General features: G+C 46.8%; 1 long non-coding RNA gene across 6 annotated transcripts; it reads right to left on the minus strand.

Moving 5' to 3' along the window:
• Nucleotides 1–193: 193 nt before the first annotated feature.
• LOC120401249 lies at nt 194–19,168 on the minus strand. Of its 6 annotated transcripts, none has more exons than XR_005596350.1 (7): nt 18,414–18,621; nt 16,565–16,669; nt 8,606–8,738; nt 7,382–7,789; nt 2,983–3,063; nt 925–1,116; nt 194–429 (listed from the first exon to the last, which is right to left on the minus strand). It is a non-coding gene; the product is annotated as an uncharacterized LOC120401249 (long non-coding RNA). The 6 variants fall into 6 exon arrangements; XR_005596347.1 differs by lacking the exon at nt 194–429 and adding an exon at nt 17,959–18,010 and having other exon boundaries at nt 573–1,116; nt 18,414–18,624; XR_005596348.1 differs by lacking the exons at nt 194–429; nt 18,414–18,621 and adding an exon at nt 18,902–19,168 and having other exon boundaries at nt 573–1,116.
• Between the last annotated feature and the right edge of the window lie 5,881 nt (nt 19,169–25,049).

Here is a 25,049-nt window from a genome sequence, read left to right on the forward strand (position 1 = left end):
TTCCTGTCTTTAATACTCAGATGCCCAACTCCCAATGGGGTCTAAACCCAAATAAATCCATTTTACCCTATAAAAAGCTTAAAATGCACAAATCTATATCTAATCAAACTGAATATAGATAAGATCCCCACCAGTTCCAGAATGCTCCCTTTTACAGACTAATCTCCTTTTAGCCTGGGTCCAGCAATCACTCACACCCCCTGCAATCACTGTCCTTTGTTCCAATTTCTTTCAGGTATCCCGGGGTGGGGGTGGGGATGATCGCTTTCCACCTCTAAGGAGGTGAACAATGAGAGGCCGTCACACTCATCGGGGTGCCTAACAAGGGTTTTGGGGTCGGATTCCAACGTCTCCATCAACGGTTGAGTCAAAGGGTCCTCCTTGGAACTGTCACTGAGGTAGCGCTTTCTCCACACAAGTCCAAAGGTGCTAGGGGTTAAAACAAAGTCTGAAGTTCTCATGGGGGTGGTAACGGAGTCCACGTTTCCTCTTAGTAGCCTTTCCACAATTTCTAAAACACGTGTCCTTGGTAAGAGATGGCCTCCTCTGCCCGGAGCTGGGACTTATGGGGAAATGGTGCTGCTCTCTGATTGGCAGAGGGCATTGGGAGGAGTTCTTAGAGGGGTCACACGACCCACTTCCTGACAGGTCACTCCGCCCTGGAACTCACCCTGACTGGTCAAATTTCCTCTCAGGGCAGTACTATCAGGGGAAAACCCAACCTCATTGGTACTGGGCACTGGGAGCAGTCCTTAGAGGGGTCACGTGACACACACCTTGCTTCCGGTCATCTGTACCCCAGAAGTAATACCCCCTGGAGCGGGACTTCTGGAGACAGGTGGGAGGAGTGTAAGGGGTCAAGAGGCAGGGTTAGGGTTTGATTCATGGTACGGCCCATATACTACTAGGTTTACTGTATCATACGGTTTGTCTTGTTCATTTTGACCAGGTAGTTTGTGTGCTCAAGGAACATCTGCCTTTGGGGAGAATCTCAACACACACAGAGTTCTCAGCAACAGCTTTTGTGAGTTGATTATTTATGAAAAGAGGAGATCTTGAACTAGATTCCATGGGTTCAATAGCTGTTTCTGCTTGGCACTGTTGAGTATCATCTACCTGCAATACAAACAAAAAAATTCTCATGCTTTACTGGTATGGGAGAACCTTGCTAATTACCAGCAGGAAGTGCAAGACCCATTCCAAGCGACTGAATAATATGAATTAGCAGACACATGCGAAAAGCAAGAATCTTCAGTGTTTATAGTTATCACTTTGAAATACAACAGCGCTATGCAGAATGCTTTACAGCAACTACCTACTCCTCACCACGTTCAAGTTTAGAATGGGCATTATCATCCATGCTTTACAAATCGCAAGTCACATAATTTAACAAGGTATAGGCAAAGCTAAGGAGTAGTACACAGTAATTCCTTGTCTGGTCTCTTCTTGCTCAATCACTAATCTGCAGAACTGTATTTTGAGATATGTAATTTAAGTTTAATTACTGATATTTCATAATGAATTTGTACATGTCCTATAGTTTATTCTGTAAATATGATAACACTTGAAAAAGTTGTTTAGTCCTGAAGTATTTACATTGGCCTGCAGAGGATATCCTGTCCAGACGTATTATGAAATATTCAGGAGAATGTCATGTCATTCTAAATGTTTAACGTAATCTTCACAATATGTTTGTTGTGATGGTCAACACTAGCTTTGTAAAACTGTTGAAAAATTTCACAATATTTATACCTTTAGGGTTCTCTCAAATTCCAGCCCCCACCGCTATTACAATCTTCCTTGTCTCCCCTGCACTCCCCACCAAATTCTGACATGATTTTAGCATCAGTTAGCTAAAATTTCAGTAGTTATAAATGTGTGCTTAACAATTGAAATCCCAAATGCCAAAACTTCTGATAGTCTAGGTAATTGGTCTCAATTCTCATCCCACTTACACTGATGTGGGTCCTGTGTGAGAGATGAGCATCAGGGCTTATCCTTCTAGCGCCAATACTTATCAAAATAAAAGCTGTTAAAATTTTGATGTCGAGTGGAAAAAGGGAAGACAGTCCTTACACTTCTGTCATTGTAATAGTAGCTTGAGAAATAGAAGGCTAAATCTAAAACTAAATGATTTTTACCACTGAAAGCAGAGAATGTGGAAGCATTCCTGGTTAGACCCAAGAGTTGTGGGGATAGTGTGCCACCTCTCTAATTGCTCCTTCACTCTAACAGTGTTTTTCTAGCAATGGGCAAAAGCTCAGATTGCAGACATGCAGTGACCAGTGTCTGGTTGAGGCTATCACAATACAAGCATTAAGACAAAGTTCAGTACCAGAACGTCTAAAGAAAGAAATCAATTTTCATTCCAGTGGCCTCAATAATAAAAAGCAAAGGAAAAAAAAATAGATCAAGTTTGCATAAGAACTGAGAAGACTTCAGGGTCTGGCCCTAAAAATGAAAACTCTGGGAACAGAATCTCTTTTTATAAACAATTTGTTCAAGTCTGATTGTTATTTAAAGAATGCTTTTGTGTGTTGTCCAAAAGTCAACAAAATTTATCTAGACTAATGTTCAAAACTACAACCTGATATTAGGATTCTGGATTTCAGAATTTTTGGCTGTTTTGCTTTTGTCATCAAATACTACAAAACAGCACAGATGGGAAGACATCACACAGACCAAAAACCAAAACCACGAGAAATTACATACATCTACAACAAAAGATATTAGCCCCCCATAGCCTTAATTGTATACTAGGGCTTTTTTTTTTTTTTTTTAAGCACATGGGGCTAAACTCAGCTCTGGCAAGCAGTTGAGCTAAATGGACTCATGCAATCTATACGAGGGCTGAATTTGGCCAATGATGTTAAAGTTTTTACAATGCTTCCAAGTCACACCTATGACAACACGATTATTTAGATAAGCGTGCGCGCACACACTCCCCCAATGTGGACAGTTCTCCCCTAAAGTAACAATTACCTTTTTTGACCACCTCTGGGAGTCCGTCTGGCTCATTGTCCTGGGTCAGTGAATGTACGTAGATGGCAACCTCATCAGCACCTGACCAAAGGAAAGAGCCATTACCTGTACAAATAACTTTAAGGAGACTCTGGAAAGATGTGTTTAGAATGCAATGATCTCAATCATTCATTTGTTAATTAAGTACATAAGACGTGTGCTTGTGCAACCACAGTCAACTATAGCAGAGCTTCAGAAACTATACTGATTTATGAGGATCTGGCCCCTCATCTGAATCAAATGTAATAATGGATGTTTTGAAAACATGTGTTAGTCTGTTAGTCTATAAGGTGCCACAGGATTCTTTGTTGCTTGAAAACATGTGTTCTAAATAAATGCATTAAGGTTAGAAACAGGATCATGATTAAGGCTATGTTTTAGTCATGGGTATTTTTAGTAAAAGTCATGGACAGGTCACGGGCTATAAACAAAAAGTCACGGCCTCGTGATCCCTCCATGACTTTTACTAAAAATACCTGGGACTAAATCTTACCGACTGGGAGAGGGGACGCTCCTGAAGACTGCTGGGGAGTGGAGAGAGAGAGCAGAGCAACGCTGGTGCTGGGGGGAAAGAGGTGGCTCAGGGCCCCACCACCACTAGTCCCAAACTGCTGCTGCAGGCCAGCGTCAGGGACCATGCCTGGGACTGCCAGAGCAACGGCCAGCGCGGCTGGCTCCTGAGCTTCCTCAGCTGCTGGGATCCTGGTATCAGCTGCACCAACACTGCAAAATTCACAGAGGTCACAGAAACTGTGACTTCCATGAATGATTTGCAGCCTTACAGTCACATTCTAGTATAGCATTTCCTTCTTCAACTACCCCATGTGCATTGGGGGGGCAAAATAAATGGATGGTGGATATCTGGCAGCCTTATAAAACGCACTTCAGGATAATGTAAATATCAAGCACAGTGCTCCATCAGCTGGGCATGGAGTGAGTACTGTAACTCAGAGCCTGCTTGCCATAATACCGGCTCCACACTGTGCTACATGAGTGCTTTTTGATGTGTTTATTTCTGAAGCGAGAGCATAGAACTACAGTCCCTCATTCACAGTAAATGGAAGTAGAAAAAGACTGTAGGCTAGAAAATGCAGAGGGAATTGATAAGAAAAAATTCACCTAGATGGACAGGTTTAAAAACTTTTCCCCTCTGCTTGGCAGTAAACACCCAACCTATGCGTGTTACAAATAAAACTTCATATAGTCATCACCAGAATTTCTCTTTGCAGCGGCACGTGGAATTGTTCACACGCCTATCTAAATTATTAGCAAGAACAGTGCTGTCATATAAAGAATCACTTCATTAATAATTTAAATGGAAATTCTGCATACATCAGAACTGATATGCTCTCCCAAGTCGAGTGTGACATAATGAGGTAGAAGAAGCAGTTTAAAGACAATAGGGGCATGTCTGCCCTGGGAAGTTTCAGAAGATATTAATTAATGTGTTCATTACATCGTCGTTACAACATGCAGTGTAGACACTGCCCTGTTATGTTTAATATCACATCAGTCAGTTACGGTTAACCTTAGGGGCAGAGTGAAAAGACATGTTTAAACACGGTCTCATTTTGAAGTACAGACCCTGACAAGTAAGGTGTTGTTTCCTTTGCACCATAAGTGAAACTTTACCAGAACAATGAATGAAAGTTCCTGATTGAATTCTGCCTGGATACCAAAAATGTATCAGTCAGGCTAAAAAAGTGTTTTTAATTTATTAAGGGGGGGGTGCACTCAGAGACTTGCTATGTGAGAGGGTCAACAGCACAACAGTTTGAGAATCACTGGGCTAAAGGATAATCTCTGCTGAACTACACTTTCCTTTTGATATCCAGGCTGTCAAACTGTAGGCAGCTCAGGTACAGATGAAATAAGGGCCCATGCTTCAGGAGATCTGTTTTTTCTGCTGGTATAGTGGAGATTCCTTAGCTATCAATCAATCATGTCCAAAAATTCCCAGGACTTCTGGCTAGTGACGAACTAGAAGGATGAGTTCAGCTCTTTCCTCTTCCCTTTATGCAAACTGTCTTGTAAAGCAGCGGATTCTTCTCGACATCTGACATTATTTCCATGGCCTCTGAGAGAAGTTCTGACCTCTGGTTACTCACTTATGTTGAAAGGGACATAAACATTCATACTTCAGAGCACAAGCCAACCTCTAACAGGAGATAGGAAGAAATGTCCCTTGTGGGTTAGTTATTCCATAACTGCCCTCTACAGGTTTCTTCAACCTTCCTCTGAAGCAACTGCTACTGGCCACCGTCAGATGACATACAGGAGACTCAATGGACCACTGGTTTGAACCCATCTGTCCATTCCTATGTTTTTGTTCCAACACTACTGAATTCCATAAAAGTAAACTAAAAGGAAGGGTACCTGACATACTGAAAAACTGTAGAGCACAAGGTGTGCGGTTCAGAAAGCTGGACGCTCTTTTTTCTGAGTGACCCACCATAACCCTGGGGGCATCTTGTCTTCCAGGTATGCTCTTCACCAAGTAAGGTGTGTTCCTGTAGCAATCATACAAGGGCCAAAGTGAAAACTGGGTTGGCTTAAAGTATGTTCCTTGTACTTACCTGCCCCAAAGAGACATTTGGACAGGATCTGAGAATGACGTGTCCACAAATGGAATTTCTGGAGACACATTGTGAAATCCCACTCAGAGGACAGTACCAATGCATGGCATCAGCAAACATGGTCACTGGGGAAGACTAGCTACGGAGTGACTGCTGCCAGGATACAATTGATGAGATGAAGTTTTGGGTCTTTGTAAATCTTTACCAGAGTGGTAAATTTAGAGTCAAAGCCATGCCTATTTTAACCTGGTTGAACAATGTCCTGCATTGGATTCAGAATATTCTGATTTTGAACTCCAGGGGGGTTGGAATCCTTTCTAGCAGCCGGCAAGTTGGGAATGGATCTGTTTCGCTGGTCAGGGCACAAACAGTGATGTTGTCTGTAAATGGACAGGGTTGTGTAACTTGAGACCTCAGCCTTGCTGTGATACTACCAGCCATTTAAACCTCTCAACACAGAGGGTAGGTCAAAACGAAGAGTCTTGTATAGGAATTGTAAACTCTTCACACACAAATGCTCATTTTGTCTGTGTGATGCTGAAGATTTAATTGTTTGGGAAGAAAAAGGTTTAGGTCTTCCATGTGAGCTTCTGCTTCATACTTTCCCCTCTGCTAGGCAAACATTCCCTTCATGAATACCTTTGGTGTTGGCAGTGACCAATGGATTACTATGCCGGCTTTGACAAGGAGGGTTCAGGCTTCTGTTGTCTCAGCTACTAATTTCACTGGTTTCCCAAATAGCCTTGCACTTGTGAAAGTGGATGCATGGGGTATGGATGATTTTTTTCACGTTCATGAGTGTAAACAGTTTCCTTATAGCCAGAGAGTAAGAATGCTTTGCTACAAATCATATCAAGACCGAGGAAAAATTGCCATGAAAGAATATCTTACACACCACTTCAAGGATTTGACAAGAATGTAACCCTGAGAACTCTCGCGCTCAAATTGAGGATCATACCCTAGAGACGATGGCCCACTTGCTTGCCACCAACTAGATTTTCCTTACTAAGTAAAAGAAATGGTCACAGTTGGAATTTTGAAATTTGCTGTAGTGTCCTCACTCTTTTAGTTAATGGAATCTTTTGGAAGGAACTCCTTCTGGAGGCATGGCCATGTCTCTCTCTGGTAGGACTACTGCTGCACTTAGGTTCCCCAAACTTACACATTTTCCTTATCTTTTTATATAACATTTTAGTTTAACATCTAGATTTAACCGGGAATGAATGGAATTCTTATGTGCCTCTGTTCTGGGCACACACTGTCTAAAGTGCTCTTTAATCCTTCAATGCTGTGCAAACCTAAGGAGAGGGGGAGTGTAGGATCCGCCGTTAGGGGAGGGGCTCTTCGTCCTCCGGGGCAGCTGGGTACCAGGCCACCTCACCACACAGGGGTGACACCACCGGCTCAGGACTCAGGCCCTCCAGCAAGGGCAGAGCAAGCGTTTCAGTCTATAAAGCCCAGGCCCTGGATCAGGGTGGGGCAACAAACACTGGTGCAGGGCTCAGGCCCTCAGGTAGGGCTGAGCAAGCAGTTCAGTCTATAAAGCCCAGGGTCAGGGTGTCGGGGCGAGGGGGAGACTGCCACCCGTGAGTGGGGTGGCAGGGGGGACGCAGGCCCACCCACTCCTCTGCGTCCCAGCCCGGGGCCCTAACAGTGGTAGGCAGGCTGCTGCTGTGTCAGTGGGGATCCTGGCCGCAACACACTGACATTGGCTCTGGGTCTGCTGCAGTCAGACTAGGGTCTGCTGCCCCCGGGCCACTTCCAAACTCCCCCTCGGGGCCTACCTGGATCCTGGGGTCATCCTCCACCGGGTCCAGGTGCATGGGTTCGTCTCGGACGGGGCTGGGTGGCAGGTCCGGCAACTCCTCCGGAACGGCGGTCCAGGGGAGCTCCGGCAGCTCCTCGGGGTAGCGAGCACGGGGGAGGGTAGAAGCCTCCTGGCGCCAAGCTCCCGGAAGGACGTCCGCTCGCTCTGGTCGCTGACCTCCCACTGAGCTCGGAAGGCCCGCCTTTATACTTCCGGGTCGGCGCTTGACCCTTTGCGGGGTAGGCTCAGAGCTCTTTAGCTCCCCCCAGTCCAGCCTCTTCCTCCTCCGGGGCGGCTGGGTACCTGATAAACAGACAGGCACAATTCCCACTCCATTGTGACCTAAATTTTGGGTCCCATTCCCTGGTTGAAAGAGGCTTCCAGGCTGAAAAACAGAGATGAACAAATTACATTACTCTGCCACCTGAGAATGGGCTTCACAGAAGTAACACGTCTCTCTGCACACCCAGATATACTCGTGGGGAGAGAAGGGAGGCAGTGCGTCTAATACAGAGCACTCCAGCAGACCCGTATATAGGAGAAAACCACAGCATGGCCTCATGGATTGGAGAGTGCAAAATACTGATTAAAATGGGAGCAGGACTGGGTCCATACATTTAATTTTGAAATCTCATTAAGTAAGGTTAGACTTCTACAGGGATAAGCGGGAGCAGTCTCCTTCTTTACAATGGCTATTTAGCAGAATTACCTGTTCTCTTAAACCTCAATCTGCAAATTGCATTTTCCCAACCAAATAGACAAAAGTAGGGAAAAGTCAAATTACGGCTCGGCAGGTAACATTTCATCACGTTTAAGCTTAATGGAGTCCATATACAAGCTAAAGGATAATAGTTTGAGGTATATTTGTTTGCTTGGGATTTTAAAACACAGGAGCACATTGTAGTATTTAATGTGCTGATCATATAGTTCTCTTTGGGACATATTTATTCCTCATTTTAAATTGCTTTAAAACCATATAATTTTATGAGTTAGTACTATATATTTGTATAAAGAAGTTCCATCTCAGTTTGGAAAGAGAATTGCGTGTATTAGCTGAAAGTTAATTTAACTATATCACACAATGGGAACTTTTTTTTCTTGGGTATTCTTCAAATCACCATTGATAATGAGGTTTAAAGAACCTCCACATTGAAGTTATAGTTTGTAACAGAATTTAAATAGGTAGAAATGTGTATCTCACTTTTCATCTCTTCCGCATAATTCTGGGTCTCCTTCAGAAACTGTTTAGCTGTTTTCAGTTCTTCTTGCAGCTGATGGATTTCTTGAGATTTTTGATCAGACTGGCAGCGAAGAAGGTTTTTTTCCTCCATTTCCTACAACAAAACATTAGTTACAAAACAGTTGATTAAGTCAATAGAGAGTAGTGTGATGTGGTATACTACCCATCTGAGTGCCATGAAGACTCTGGAAAGTTGAACCTTGGTTTCTAAACACATACATGAGTTAGGAACACAAACGGCACTCTTGGCAGCCCTCGGAGGGCAGACAATCCTTTTGGGACGTCTCCCAGCTGGCACAGATCACAGCAGTACCTAGGTGGCTCAGGATATGGAACCAGGGAGCTGCAACCAGTTCTCTGGTGCCTGCCCATAGCAGATCTTGACACAGGATAGAATCCAGCCCACAAAAACTGAGCGTCAGTGAAGTTAAGTGATTTGCCCATAGCCACAGAGGGGAGTCAGTATCAGAACACGGGAGAACTTTCCAGTTCTAGCTGCTGTTCTCAGACCATCCATCCCTCAGTGTGGATGAGTCAAATATATGAAGTTGCTCTTGGGAGCAAGATAGCATTAGATGTGAAGTCTTATTAGTCAGTAATACCTGGGGGCTCGGGATAGTACATTTTCTAAGCATCTTTTTTTCCAAAAAAGTTAAGAAAAGTTAAAATACCCCATACAACTATGTCCTACCTGGGAACTGAAATAAAAGTTATTTCTAAGAAACTAACTCCTTCCACCCATCTGTTCCTGCATTGCTGGGTAACAGATGGCATGGCACTGGTGGGACTCTACTGGAAGCAAGCCATCATTTCTTCATCTACTTACTACGAGCAGATGGGCACCAGTGCACAGAGGCCAAATTCAAGAAAAGGGAGGGTCTGGATGGAAAACAAATTAAAACCTTGCCGACACAGCAAGTCTGTATTTTCAGCTATTTAAACAAGTCACCCAAAGAACATAACTAGAAGCATCAACGGTTTTAGTTATTTTCCTTTTGTCTCACAACCTCCTAGTCCAAAATATCCAACTGCTATACCAGAACAAACACACACACACACACTCTCTGCTATCAATCATTCTAAAAGACACAGGTGTCAAGAGACAACATTTACAGACAATGCTGATGTGTAACAAATGTTTCAAAGCTGTATGAATTATCAGCTTCCTGTGTTCTAAATATCAACAAAATTCAAGGGGTTCAAATGGCTGAAACGCCCACCCCTCTTGCTGTGACTCAGCACAAGTGGCTCTGATTAAGAAGCATTCAACAAAAAGCTGGAACCAACAACCTAACATAGCTGCAAAAAAAAAAAAAATCCCATGCTCTGATGCTGGACGTTCACAAAACCATTTACAAGAAATGCATTCTCCTACCTTAATCTGGTAAGGCTACAGCCCATCATTTGTATTTACAATTTGGCCTCAACCACATAGGCCATCATTAACTCTTGCTCGAATCATCGCAATCCAACGTATTTAGACTTGAATGCTTCTGCCCTGCAAAATCTGCAAGAGTTACAGAACACAGCAGCACACCTCCTCAGTAATACAGGTTCACTTGAGTACATCAGTCCTATGTTTCACTCACTCCGCTCATTCCTCAACAGAACACTGAATCAAATCTCGGTCTTTATTTTCAAAGCTGTAAAGGAAATGGGCCCAATATACCATCTTACTCTCTCAGACTTCAGTAGCTGTGTTCCTCAGGAACAACTGTCTACACATCAGAAGTAAAACTAGCAGATGCAGCAGACAGGGCTTTTTCAGGAGCTGGCCCAATACTATGAAATTCACTCCAGCAAAAACTGAGAATGACAACTAACATCACCATTTTCGTATTTAACCCCTCCCCCCATAACACACACACACTCTTTGCCCTCTGGGACAGTGATTTTCAACCTCTTTGCCATTTGCAGACCCTAGAAAATTTCAAATGGAAGTGCAGACCTCTTTGGAAATCTTAGACATGGTCTGTGGACCCCACAGGCCACGGCTTGAAAACCACTGTTCCGTTGTAACAACAACCTTTCGAGAACCCCTTAGACAGGGTCTGTGCACCACAGGTTGAAAACCACTGCTCTGGGGATATGGGAGAAATAGGAACCTCAAATAACCTCAAATAACAGATGCTAGTCACCTTAATTATTCTTAATTATTCTGGAAAGCATTCAGATACAACAGCAATTGGCACAATAGAAGAACTTAAAAACCCAATCGCTGATGTTGCTTCTATGACTATTCTGAGTTCTCTTCCCTTTCATTTTCCTTCTAACGCCAAATTAAAGGAAAAATCTTTTAATCTACAATCAAGGTTTTTTAAAAATCAAAAGTTACAGCCAGATGCTTTTTGTGTAAATTGGAATAACTTTACTGATTTCAATGGAGCTATGCTGATATATGCCAGAGCAGGATCTGGCTTCATAGTTAAATTTTGTTGATAATGCTAGTCTATAGTGCTTGAAAAAGTTAAAATGTACAAATCATTTGGGGATTTTCCACTCCTCCATGAAATCTTAGAATTAAGCAAAACACACTTATACTTAGGAAGCAGCTAATGTTTCTAGAAGTTCCAAATCAACTCAAACAGATATTTAATATATTTTATTTTTTAAGACTAAACAAAGAGTCTACATAATTAGATTAGACAAATAATTCCATATGAACTGTAACCCTATCTGAGATATGCTGGTGCAAAATCATTTTTTTAAACCCTGACCATACAACCAATTTTTGGCCTGGAGTCAGTCCATATGGAATCAATTGCAAAAACTGCAAGATCGGGGCCTTATTTTGTATCACAGCTATAGGTCTTGTGACAGGGTCGGGCCAGAGGGCTACAGGAGAGTGAGCCTATTGGGATCCAGGAAGTGGGGAGCCCACTGCTAAAAGATCACCCCAGCCTTAAGGGGGGATCCACAGGACCTGGAAAGCAAGTGGTTTCAGGAGACAACTAATGAAATAACAAGGACAGACGTGCTGTCAAAGGGTCAGTCGAAGGGAACCTGATGGGGACACCGAGCAGAGAACCCCAGACAGCTCCCTCTGCTCCTCGAAGGCATCACGGGAGTCAGTGAACGCCACCCAGAGGAACTCTGCCCAGATGCATGAATGGATGGAGGACCGGAAAGAGGCCCCACAGTTACAGGAGACTCCATTGGCCAACCTCCTCTCCCTGGTTTTATAGACAGCCATTTCAGCCAGGGCCAGGAGGAGGTTGACCAAGAGGTCCCATGACTTTGTGGGGCCACCAATAGCCAGTGCATAAATAAGGAGGTGAGGGGAAAAGTGCAGCCAAAGACGCAATTGGATATCTGTGAGGAGCCAGAATAGAGGCTGCAGCTTGGCGTACTCCAGGTAGCGTGCACCAGAGTCTCCCTCACGCCGAGGAAAGGGCAGGTGTCCAGGACAGGGGTGAACTGCGCCAATTACATGCTCGTGCTCACATCCCTAAAGGAGCCACCAACTGACATCCCGGCGAGCTTTGGGAGCAGGGTGGAGTATAGACTGGCCCACGGGGCTCCCCACCCTCTAGAGGAGGCAGGAAGTCCCTCCACTTTGTGTCAGGGTGGGGCGAAGGTGAGGAAGTGCAAGGTGTGGAGCACGAGCACATACAGATGTTTCCTTGGCACAGTCTGGAAACAAACTGGCGTCAAGTCGTGCAGCCGGCTTACAGTGAAGGGGCAGGGAAACCGGTTGGGTCCACAACGCAGGGGCCCGCTACAGGAGAGCGAGAGAAGGCAGAAATATTAGCCCCAGATTAAGCAGGTCCTTTTCCCCTGGGTAAGATAACAGGGCAGTTCCAGAAAAATCAGGAATTTGCTGGAACCAATTAAGGCAGGTAGGCTAATTATGACACCTGGAGCCAATTAAGAAGATCCTAGAATCAATTAAGATAGGCAGGCTAATCAGGGCACCTGGTTTAAAAAGGACCTCACTTCAGTCAGTGAAGGGTGCGCAAGGCGCTAAGAGTGAGAGGGCCTGCGGCTGGAGGACTGAGGAGTACAAACGCTATCTGGCATCAGGAGGAAGGTCCTGTAGTGAGGATAAAGAAGATGTTGGGAGGAGGCTATGGGGAAGTAGCCCAGGGAGTTGTACCTGTCACACGGGTGTTACGTGTAACACTGTAGACAGCTGCGATCCACAGGGCCCTGGGCTGAAACCCAGAGTAGAGGGCGGGCCTGGGTTCCCCCCATTCTCCTCCCCCCTATTGGATATAAAGGGAGTTGACTTGGACTGTGGGTCCCACCAGAGGGGAAGGTCCCTGGCCTGTCCCCCTGACCCACTAGGTAGGTCAGCAGAGACTGTGGGGATTGTTCTCCTTCCTTTTCCTCATGCTGGCCAGTGATGGGGTTAGCTGAGTGAATGGCAGGTTTGAGCCACAAAACTGGCCAAACTGAAGGCTGCCCTGAATCTCTGAGGTAAGCAAATCCGCCAATAAGTGCAGGACCCACCAAGGCAGAGGAGGAACTTTGTCACAGTCTTTTAAGATGGTCCAAAAGAGGACAGCCAGAATAAGACAGTATCGAAACACAACTTCTGGTGGAAATACACTATTCTCCAACACAGAGCTTGCAGAGTTCCCCTGGGAGTCAGTAAGGCATAAATGGCACCAGTTCTTACTGATTTCCAGTTTAAATTATTAATTATTCCAGTTCCTTTGACTGGTTTGCTAGTAAAGCCTGTTTTGCTCTGCACAGCTTCTGTGTTAAGCTCACTGGAGTCCTTTTTCCAAACGGTGTTTCACTGCTATTGCCTATGAGGAAAACACATCACATTTTATTTGTAGTCATATTTAATCTATTTTAAAAAATTAAAAATTCCTGATGTCCCCGTAAACGATGAGCTCCAAAGATAGTTAGAAAACAAAGCAAAAGAATAAGCCATGTTCTGCTTCCTCCTACAGAAAGAGAAGTTTGGAGTAACTGTTGACTTCTGTGTTGTATAACTAAGAGCAGAATTTGGCCTAAACCTTGAAACTCAGCACGATGGCTTCAAAAAAAAGTACAATTAAAAATAGCTCAGATATCTGAAAAATCCATCCTCCTTTCACTCTCTAATCCTGGGTTCTAGATTCTGTATCATACCAAAAACAGTACAGGTTACGGTAACACAAATCTTTAACTCAAGACTGGGCAAGGTTATGAACAATATTTTCAGGCACATTTTCAAGTATATAGTTGTAATGTATAAATATAGTCATAATTTAAGCAATAGTTATAGTACAGTCTGGTAATCATTGGGAATCCTAACCAGTGCTTTCTTTTAAGCTCAATCATAAGGGCAGCAGATTTAACAGTTGCTCTTAATTTTTTTAATATAATATATTTTGTCAAAGCGAGCACCTATTGGGATTAGAAGATCCTTCCCCATTCCCACTCAGTCCTCAACTGTTCACTTGAGAGGTAACATTTAGGTGTTGGACTGATGATCTGCTATCACCAAATATGCCATTGAACAGCCAACAAACAGAAAGCATCAATACCAAACTGGACTCAATTCTGTACAATTGAAATACCAAGAAATTGACAAATTACCTTTTCCACTTACCATATATTCAAGGAATAGGTTACATGTTCGGAAAAACCAGTATTAGTACACCTTATTTCCCCGTTTTTATGGACCAACAAAGACATTCAGCTTGCACCTCTGTCTCCATAACCACATTCTTCGGGGGTAAGGGAAATTAGTGTCGTGCTATCCTCAATCTTAAATTGATCACCTGACTTTATATCGCTATGTAAACCAGGAAGTTAACAAGAGCATAACTGTAACACCATCAAATTCTAACTGGTTTTCAACCTTTTTAATCCGTTTTATATCCGTCATAATAGCTCTATAGTACTCCAAATTAAAAAGGAAGTAAATTTATTACCAACGTCAAGAGAGAAAAAAATGAGAATGACCTAGTTCCAGTCTAGAAAGGGGTAGGCTTTTCTGGATAAAAACTATAGACGTCCAAGTTTCAGTATGAATCAAGTGTTTCAAGAGTAAACCTGGAAAGAAGAGTATGTGTAGAGAAAATACTAACCACCTCTGTAGAAAAGGTTTGATTAACGTGCTCACACAGCTAGGATGACACATAGCTATGGCGGACAGCTATCGTGGACAAATTTACAACCTCTGTATTAAGTCAGTGTAGACCATGTCTATCATAAATAAAAAAGCAGTTTTCTATTAGAGAGTGGGGGTAGAAAAGAAGCAGTGCTCGTATCAGAACAAGGCTAAAGGGAACGGTTGTAGGGCATTACCCCCAGACTGCCTTTGGGCCCATCTGCTACCTCAGTTTACCTTCACTCTTGCATCAAACCAGATATCACATGTGGCGATTTTACAGTAGTGCTCTCTTCCAGGTTGGTTTATTATCATAACACAAGTTTTTCCAGGTCTTGATCAGAGCATGCCCATCCTTGTAGTCCAACCCCTCTCCTAGCTGGGACTTCTGCATCCTGCAGGCCCATCAATGGAGGCTTATCCCTGCACCGCTTCCAGTTCCTTGTAAATCTCTACCCCCAAAAGGTTTCTGCCTCGGAGTTCTAGAAAATTGCCACCTGTCCTCTTCACAGGCCCTCTGCCTGGGCACTAAGGAGAGAGAGTCTCTCTCTGGCCTCTCTCACACATTTTGTGTCTCTCTCTCTTTAATGACCACAGGCTGCCCTTTTACCTGTCAGCAGGCCCGGTTTAGATGCATGCTTCTGTCACATGACCCTTGTATTTATTCCCATCATACAGGGAGATGGGCTAAACCTGACAAAAGGTGCTGCTGTGCCCCAGTCTTTTAATGGACCAGCTCACCCTGTGACAGGAACATACCACAGCTTGCTCTGACCTGTCATATGTTTAGTTGCACTTAAATATTAGTCACATATAGATCTTCACACTAGTGCTAGTGCTTCCCCTCTGCTTTCTCCTAAGCACCCTCCTATCCTCCAGCAAGACACTTGCTCCATCCCATGTCCTCAAGTACACTGGGGTGGCCTTTGGAGTGGATGGCCAGGGACCAAATGACAGGCCTACTGCTGAAGCCTCTGGGATGAGGAGGGCTCACTCTCAGACCCGTGGAAGATTCTTCCCTAGGAAGAGACTAGAGTGGAGCTGAGGTGGCCTCATGCTGGTAGCCATGGCTTGTTGGGGATCACCCTTACACCAGGGAGCAGCACCACGGGAAAGTGACCCGTGTCTCAGAGCTGGAGATGCGCTTCACGGTACCGAGGACTGCTGCCGGGAAGGTGGAGGCCAGCGACATGATGATGGGAGCGTCAGGCTGGGGAGCGGTGCCACATCGAAATCCCAGAAGGTAGCCTCATCACAGATTTCCCTTTAGAGGAAACCGCCTTTGAAAGGTCTCCCAAAGATGGGCCTAGGTCCCCATGCATGGGTGGCACAGGGAGAGACATCAAGTCTCTTGCTGCTCGCAATGCCTCCAATGTTGAAGGTGCCATGAAATGTCGTGGGCTCTGACGGCTCCCAAGAGTAGGTGCTAACTACTAACACTACAGTAACGAGATACAAGAAAAAACTCAGAGTCCAAAGTTAAAGAAACCACTATCGGACTTGTGAAAACAAGGAGCGTTCCAATAACCGTAACTGGTGCAAAGAAGGAACTGAGCGGGCTTGGGGCCAGCAGGGCCCAATGTACCGGCGCATAAGCACAGGGCTCCAGAGGTTGCCAAAGCCGGCCCTAGGGGTACCATTAGGGGAAAAAAATACTGACAGCGTGCACGTGGGCACGCACACATCAAATATGGAATCGACATGAGCAAGCACTCAAAAAAGAAGAATCCAGTCTTGCGTGCCTGAAGCACATATGCACCTAGAGTGGGATCTACACGGACAAATACTCAATGAATAACTTGTTCACTCTGGTAATAGTGGTCTGGAGGCAACTTTAAACTTGTGAAAAAAAATGGGTCTTGTCTTACCTTTTCCTTCTCTTTTATTTTCTATTCTAAGGAGTGACGATTGCGTTCTACAATTCGTCTTTGATGATTCAGTAGTTTCCCCATTTTTTGCACCACCATTTCATGCTATAAAGAAGTTTAATCATAAATCACAGTGATGCAAGGGGAATATTTATTATTTCTACTACAATAGCAATCCCACCCTGCAATCAGGATTGAAACCCCACTTTAGTAGGCACTTAAAAAAATGAAATACATACGAGGAAGTCATGGTCTCTGCCCCAAAACTGCTTACAGTCTTCCATGGGAGTGAGCGCCCCAACACAGGCATTCCATACCAAACTGATAACAGATTACACTTGGCTATAATACAAGTGTGTGCTAAGTTTCCATAAGTAAGCAGCAAAAACTAAAAAAAACTAGAAGTGTTTAGGCACAGGGGATAAATTCAATGCAACTTTCAATTTACAATGAATCAGCACATTGATTCAACAGAAAACAATTACTGAACTATTTTGAACAGCAAGAACAGAACAATTTTCATTGTTTGAAGTAGGTTAGACTGAAATTTTAAACTGAAAGTCAATATGCTAAGAATTTCCTTTTTAGAGGAAATTCTCCTATTAGAAGTGTTTCAGTTTATCTGTCATTTTATTAAAATAATATACTGCTTGTAATTTTGGTGGTTGATAGAGAACTAGAGTACACTGAAACTCCATTTAATAAATTCCCAGTGTAATTTCTATTGTGAAAACAATCTGCTGATAAAAGTCTGAAAGTTGCCCAAAGCACACTACTATACATTTTCTCAGAACACAATACTACCGGGTGTAATACTACTGCTCCTTTGCCTCTTACAGTTTCATTGTGTTCACGTTTTTATTTTCTGAAATCTTTTCTTTAAGACAGGTAACTATTCTTAAAGGTAATAAAAAAGGGAACCGCTGATAAGATTTAAATCATCTTTGTGGTTGGATGCTTTTAAACCAAAAGATAATTTACTTGAATATAATTTTAAAGGGATGTGAAAAATGCTACTGGCATATGTGGAGATATATTTCATTTTAAATGTATGCTTTATTGAAGTGAGGTCCTGCTTACACATTAATAAATTAGTGAGAATATTATTGGAATAGAACATTGTGACAAGAGCATCTCCTGTTGCTTCAGCTTCGATGTATTTATGGAATGTAAATATGGTGAAAAGCCAATGATTTTCACAGAAGGAGACAGTGGTGCTGTTAAAATGTCTTTTTATGACACTTTCAAATGGCTTTAGTATATATAAGATATCTGTGTTTCTTAGATATTTGTTATCGTTGTTCAGTCTACCACAATAACAATATGGCATTGCTGGCTGCCTCATTAGGGAGCTGGCATACTCTTTGTTCAGTCTATCAGAGCAACTTCTGCACCTTGAAAACTTTTTCTTTGTGGATATCTTCCCCACAGCACACACCCATGTAACTGGTTAAAAAAAAAGGGGGGGGGGAGAAAGGAACTGATCACTAATCCCAAAAGGCACAGGACAGCAGATGATCCCACTAGTTTCCATGGTTCTCCTGCTATGCTGTCCAGTATATCAATGCAGTGGGAGATCTACTAAACCAAACCACTTCATGCAGTGGCAAGGAAGCTCCTGCAGAGAAAGGAAGTGCTGTGCAGGCTGCTGAAATCTTGCCCACCCTATCCCATATAGCAAAGTGTAGGTCCCATTACAGGTATGGGAAGGTAGGAGCCAACTAAGGATTTGCCTCTATGGGCTGGTCTACACTGGGGGGTGGGGGGGGGAAGGGAAATTGATCTAAGATACACAACTTCAGCTACGCTATTCACATAGCTGAGCTCGAAGTATCTTAGTTCGACTTACCTAGCTGTCCTCACGGCTGCAAATCGCCCGCCACGGCTCCCCTGTCAACTCCGCTTACTGCTTCTGCTGAGGTGGAGGCGGTGCCCGGCTCCTCGCCCCGCCCCACACTCACCGGAGCGCCCGGGGCTGCCGGGTCCCCGCTCCCTTCCCCAGCGCTCAGGTTCGAACAACCGGCGCCGCACGGTCAGTCACACCCACCCACCCCCAGGATAGCGCTGATTGGCCATTAGCGCAGCCACTCAAGAACCAGCATCCAACATGGCCCAATGAGCTGTTTATTAGGGAGGTTCGGCAGCAACACGTCACCCAGTGTGGCCAATGGGAAGGTAGATCGCTCAGCGAGCCAGGGCTGCGTTCTGTGGGGCGGGGGAAAGGCAGCGTGGAAATGTTCTGGTGCCGGATAGTGAGCGGCGCGTCTGTTCTAACTGTGCACATCTGCCCCCCCCACCCCCCACCAGGGCTGACCCTGCAGCTGGGCTCCTACTTACCTCAGTGGGACTCTTGCCTAGAGATCAGCTGCCTGGCATGGTGCCTACAAAGCCCGCTGGTCTTGGCTAGACAGGCGAGAAGCTGCGCCTGTTCCTTTCCTTACGCCTTTCTTTCCTTCCTCTAATGCCTAGTTCAAGGGGGGGGGGGAACATCCCCACAATACAAGTTGCTCAGAAAGCTCTGCCAGCTCTTCACCCTACTTCACCTCAGGGCAGTGCCCGGGCGAGGGCGAGGGGAGTGAGGCACTTGCCTCAGGTGCAGAAACTGGCGGAGAAAGAAAAAAAAAAGCCGCTGGCCCGGAGATATTTATAACCCAGGTGATCCCCCTCCCTGGCCCCACCTGCTGCCCCCCCCCCCACGCCTCCCATGAGTGCCCCCCGGCCCCAACTTCCTCCCACCCCCCTCCTTCTGGACAGAGCAGCTCCATGCTGCCTCCCTGCAGCAATTGCTGCCGCAGGGTCCTAGCGCCCCCCATTTCCTGACCCTGAGCCTGCCCTTCCACCTCAGACTTTTTCATTTTCCAACGAGACCCTCCAGCAGCACAGAGCCCCTCTCCCTCCGCCCGCAGTCACTGCTCCTGCCCCATGCTGGGCAAGAAGGTAGCCCCATCCCTCGCCCTCAGTGAGGTTACAGTCAGGGGCAACAGCAGGGGCAGAGCCGCATGCAGCACCTCCTGGCACCCACCACAGGGGAAGTGAGGGAGATTCCTGGACCTGAGAGGGTCCCTAGGAGCCAATGCAGTGACAGTGGCGGAGGTGAATGTGCTGCTGGGGGGGCAGGAAAGGGGGGCTCCTCCCCCAGAGCTTGCTGCTGCCAGCAGGGAAAGGGCTGGGGGAAGTCCTCCTCTCTGGCCCCTGTCCCGGAGCAGCCTGCCTGCACCCCAAACTCAGCCCCAGCCCTGCCCCACCCCAGAGCCCACACCCCCAGTCAGAGCTTTCACCCTCCACTGCACCCTCTGCCCCCACCACAAACCCTTCATCTCCAGTCCCAACCAGAGCCCTCATCCCCCTGCATGCTGCCCCACTCCCCCAGCCCAGAGCCCCACCCAATTCCACCCCCCGACGGAGCCCACACCCAGAGCCCCACCCACACTCCAAACCTCTCACCTTCAGCCACAGTCCTCACCCCTGCACCCCGTCCCTCTGCACCCCTTCCATCCCCAAACTCCCTCCCAGAACCTGCACCCCCTCCCTCCGTACCCCCTCCCACCCCCAAACTCTCTTCCAGAGCCTGCACCCCATTCCCCTGCCCCAGCCTAGGGCCTGCACCCCAGACCGCCTCCCTCACCCAAACTCCCTCCCAGAGCCGTGGGCAGAGTTTGGGCAGAGCGGGTTCTGGGCACCACCAAAATTTCTACAAACCTGCCACCCTTGATCCTGGCTGCAAACCTGAACTCCCAGCATTCTCAGGACACATGCTGATCCCTAGTGGCCACTGCTGATATCCAGCACCTCCCTCCTCTCTTAACCTGTGAGTCCCTCTCTGCATTGGAACTAGACTGGAACCAAAGACCATCTTGGAAGCAACATTACCAGCCCAAGCAGTCAAAAATCATGAGTTGACCCCCCCAAAATCACAGGTTTTACTGCCGCCACTTCATTCATTCTTCGGCAGGCCCTTCCCTCCGAGAGGACTGAGGACCTGCCGCCGGTGCTGCAGAAGAGCCAGCCCTGGGAGGCGCAATTTTATATTCTTGCCTGGGGCTCAAAAATACCTAGTAACGGTTCTGCATCAGGGGTCTCAAACTCAAATGACCATGAGGACTAGTACATTGTCCTGAGGACTGCATTTACTGACACCCCCCCCATGCCTCCTTCGGCCCCACCCCAATTTCCAACCCCATCCCCCAAATCCCCCAACTCTGCCCCTCCCTGTCCCCAGGGGTGCAGGAGGGTGAGGGTGTGACAGGGGCTGAGGGCAGGGTGTGGGGTGAAGGAGGATGCGGGGTGCAGGGTGAAGCAGGGGGCTCAGGAAGGGGTCAGGACAGAGGAGGGAGGGTGCGGCACGGGTCTCAGGGCAGGGGGTCGGGGTGCCGCCGGGGTTCCGGGGCTGGGGATCGGGCCAGGAGGGGTGCGGGGTGTGGCAGGAGGTCGGGGTGCAGCAGGGGGGTCAGGGCAGGGGGTTGGGGTGCAGGAGGGGTGTGGAGTGCAGCAGGGGGTCGGGCCAGGAAGGGTGTGGGGTGCGGCAGGGGGTCGGGATGCAGGAGGGGTGCGGCAGGGGGTTGCAGGGTGCGGCAGGGGTTTCAGGGAAGGGGGTCAGGCCAGGAGGGGTTCGGACAGACTGCGATCTAGAAACACATGCCATTGTGCCAGTACTCACTTCTTATTTATAGACCCGGCGCCCTCTCCTCGCTTCACAGGCAGGCATTTTTTCAGGGCTTGGGGAGGTGTTGTTTGACTAAATGGAAAAAGAGAGAGAAGAAAGGCCCAGACCCAGGATGGGTTTGCTGCTGCTGTGCTCAGATTCCGCGCGGAGCGGAGCCTGGCGTTCTCCCTGTCCCTGGAGAGGTGTGTATGATCGTGTGTGTGTGTGATCACCCTGTAAGAGAGAGATCGCTCTGTGTGTGTGTGATCGCTGTGTGTGTGTGATTGCCGTGTGTGCGATCAGCCTGTCTCTTGTGTGTGATCATGACCTTGGCTGCGTGTGTAAGATCACCCTATCTGTGTGAGATCAGTGTGTGTGTGTGTGTGTGTGTGTGTGTGTGTGTGTGTGTATCTGCGTCCCGCTCTCGGTCAGTGTGGGCGGGGGCCGGTCTTCTCTCGGCCCCTCTGTCTTTCTCTCATGTGCATCTCAGCCCCGGTGCCTGCTTCTCACACGGTGTCTGTGCCCCCTGCTCTGTCACTTTGTCTCAGGCACTGGGCATGGGGTGCCTGACTCTGGGTGCAACTGTGTGTGTGTGTGTCCTTGCTCTCCGCCTCTCTCTGTGTGTGTGGGCACCCGCTCCTCTCCTCATTCTCTTTCTCCCGGTGTACCCCAGCCGCTGGGCGCGTCTCCCCCTCCCTCCATCCTGCTCCAGCGCCAGGGGCAGCTGCACCCTCATCTCGGTGAGCTGCTCGGCATTTCTACCCGGCCCCTTCGCTCAGCCGTGCAAGGACCAGGCTGAGGCAGATGCTGCAGGGATGAAGCGGGGAGAAGGAGGTTAAGGGAAGAGGTCCGCCTAGGAAAGATAAATCCCAAACTGGTGGGCGCTGACTTGGGAGCCCCCGGGGGAGCGCAATGGGGTGGAGGAAAAGCCAACAGCCACCCCCACCACCGAGACACAAGACCTGCTCCTGGTCTTCGCCACGGCCCCTAGGGGATCTTCCTCCCACAGCTTCCCCAAGGGAACTTTTGAAGGGGACGAAATATCACTGTAGCGAGCAGAGAGCCCTCAGGCCAGGCTTGGGAAAGTTTGAGTGTAGTGAGCTCCCACATCCCGGGGACCCCGTCTATTTCTTCCTCCTCCGCAGCTCTGCGTTGTAGTCTCCGAGTCGGTACTTTGCTGGGAGGAGTTTATCACCTGGGATCAGAGAGTCACCGCTTGGTACCTCTCCCGTACCATGAACAAGCTTCAGCTTGCTTCCCCTTTAAATCGGCACTATAAAGGAGAGACTCCGCTTCCACTGAGCTTTTAGCCCTTGAGACGCACGAGATTATTGTTATGTTTGTCACAGACTGATCTGAGGTCTCCTGGTTATCTGTCACCTGTGACATTACCCTTGGGTCCCTTTCACAAGTGGTTAATTGGTGGATGCCCCTGCAGGGTAAAATGTCTGGCTACAGTACCATCCATCTGCGACCCTTCCTCCCCTGGCCAAAAAAAACAAAAAAAAGAACAAATACAAATATTCAAGAAGCAGGAATAATAAATTGGTTTGGGTCACAAACATTTGAAGCCAAAGACTGTCTCCTTAAAACTGCAGAAGTACGGCATTCCTCCCATAGTTCATAGGCCATAATCCTCCTTGAATCAGAAACACTGTCCCTGAACTGACTTATTTTAAAGCCTCTCCCTATTAAAGTGACATCATACAATTGGACAACTGGATACATTGCTGAGTTCCCCAGAACTCTGATTGCAGCAGTATCCATCATGCCAGTCTTCTCTAGGGCATTTGTGTCTCTACAAGACTCAGTGTATAACTGTAAATCTCATCTGCTGTTTCAGTCTGAGCTTTGCAGCTCACTGGCCACCACTGTGGCCTAGCAAAACAGTTGTTGAGTAATAAGAGACATTGGGCCAAATCCTAAAAATCCAGTTGCAAGTTGTGCTTAAATCACACAGTACCGTTTCCTTGCCTTAAGAGCCCAATCCTGAAACAATACAAAACAGGGAAGTAACTTCATTCATGCAAGTATTTTACTCAGACTTGTCACCTGCGTAAACTGACTCATTAGCTTAAACAATTGCAGGATTGGGCTCTAATACTACTGAGGAAAGCAAGGGTTTGCAGGGTCAGGTCCCCTTTTAGTAGAGAATCCAGAGAGCCTGGGGGGTCACTGCTTATTTACATGACCCAGCTCTCTTCCTTTAGCGCGTGGAACATTTCATACATAAAACAGCACCATCTTTTCCCCACTCCCCTAAGCCTGTACAAATGCTTTCTGTTCTTCTCATGTGGCAAATAATCATTTCTTGGATTCCTTCCAATCCCTGTGGGATAAAGAGCATGAACACTTTCTTCCACACAGTGCTGAGCCAGTAAGGAATAATATGGAAAATAGTACCACATGCCTTTCTTTAGTTATCTAACTATTTTGAATGGGATTCTTTTTCCTGAGTCCTTACAAAGTGCTCAAATGGGGCCAGATCCACTGCCCATAATTTTAAATCGGTGGGAGCCTTCCAACGACTTCAGTGGGTTTGGATCAGGCCCTAAATCAATATGTTTTGTGAAACAGGTAGAACCTATTTTGATTACCCAAGAAACTCCACTCCAGGAATGACTGTATTGTACCCACAAATCTGATACCTGAGAAGCAGTCTCTAGGAAATTAATATCAATCTGTCAACTGCATACACTTTTTAGCTATCACTTTCCACCTGAGGCAATCGCTGGTAACATTCTTGATTGACGTCTATTGCTTTCTTAGAAAGGAGTCTAGCTGTGCCGTGGCACCCACTTTCTCTGCACTCAGCGCTAATGCTACCAGATGTGGCATTTTTATGAGAGGCTTTTTATGTAACCCTTCTGCCCCTCTGAGTTGGCAGCAACAAGGGCCGGGTTCAGTATCCAGGGGTTCCGTTTCAATAACACAATGCAAAACCGGCTCGAGCCCCCACCCAGTGACCTGGGACAATTACCTACCACCCCCCCGGGCGCCTCTAGGAGGCAATACTTCCCCACTTGCAAGCACAGAGTCCGAGTGTAGCAAAATCCTTTTAATAAAGGAGGGAAACAATGCGGCATCACGTTGGAGAGACACCACAAACAGGACTATACACAAACCATAAGCAAAAAAAACCCCACCTCCAAGTACATTTGGCACTGTCCTCTCCCCCTTAGGGTCTTAAGTCCAATCACCTCAAAGTCCAACAATCCAAGAGTCTCTGTCTCTGGTCAGTGCCACCCCAGAGTTCAAAAGTTTATCTGCAGAGTTTTACCCCCCCCTCAGCCTGGGTGGAAATGGGGGGGCACACACAGGGTGTTAAGGGACACCTTACATGGGCCAGGGCCGACTGCCCCGCTCCTCCAGCCAACCCGTGAACCGCATCAGCCATCCACGCAAACCGCTCCACACTGCTCACTGTTCCATGGGCTGCACCAACGTGCTGCAGACTGCTCCGCTCTGCCAGCTGCTTAGCGATCAATCTTCAGGCTCCCCCACTCAGTGATCTCAGCTCAGTAAGCTTAGCTCTTCTAGTGATTTCAGCTTGTAGTAGAGGAGCCCCAGTGCCACCTTGGGCCAACATGAATTCAGGTCAGCAGCCTCCAGATGGACTCCTAAAGGATTCAAAATTAGCTCTGCTCTTTAACAGTGGAGAGAAGAGGATGTGCAATTGGTGTTCCAGGCCCTCAAAAGGGGCCCATACCATCAGGTACACACACCAGTCCCCAGCCTCTCTTCCTTCACTGGGTTTTGGAACCCATGTCCCTTGTCTAGCAAGTACTATTTAATGTAGGTTGAGTCATTTCTGTCATAAAGCAGTCTCATAGTTCCTCATTC

Source organism: Mauremys reevesii, linkage group 3 (genome assembly GCF_016161935.1).
Source record: "Mauremys reevesii isolate NIE-2019 linkage group 3, ASM1616193v1, whole genome shotgun sequence".
Lineage (NCBI taxonomy): Eukaryota > Metazoa > Chordata > Testudines > Geoemydidae > Mauremys > Mauremys reevesii.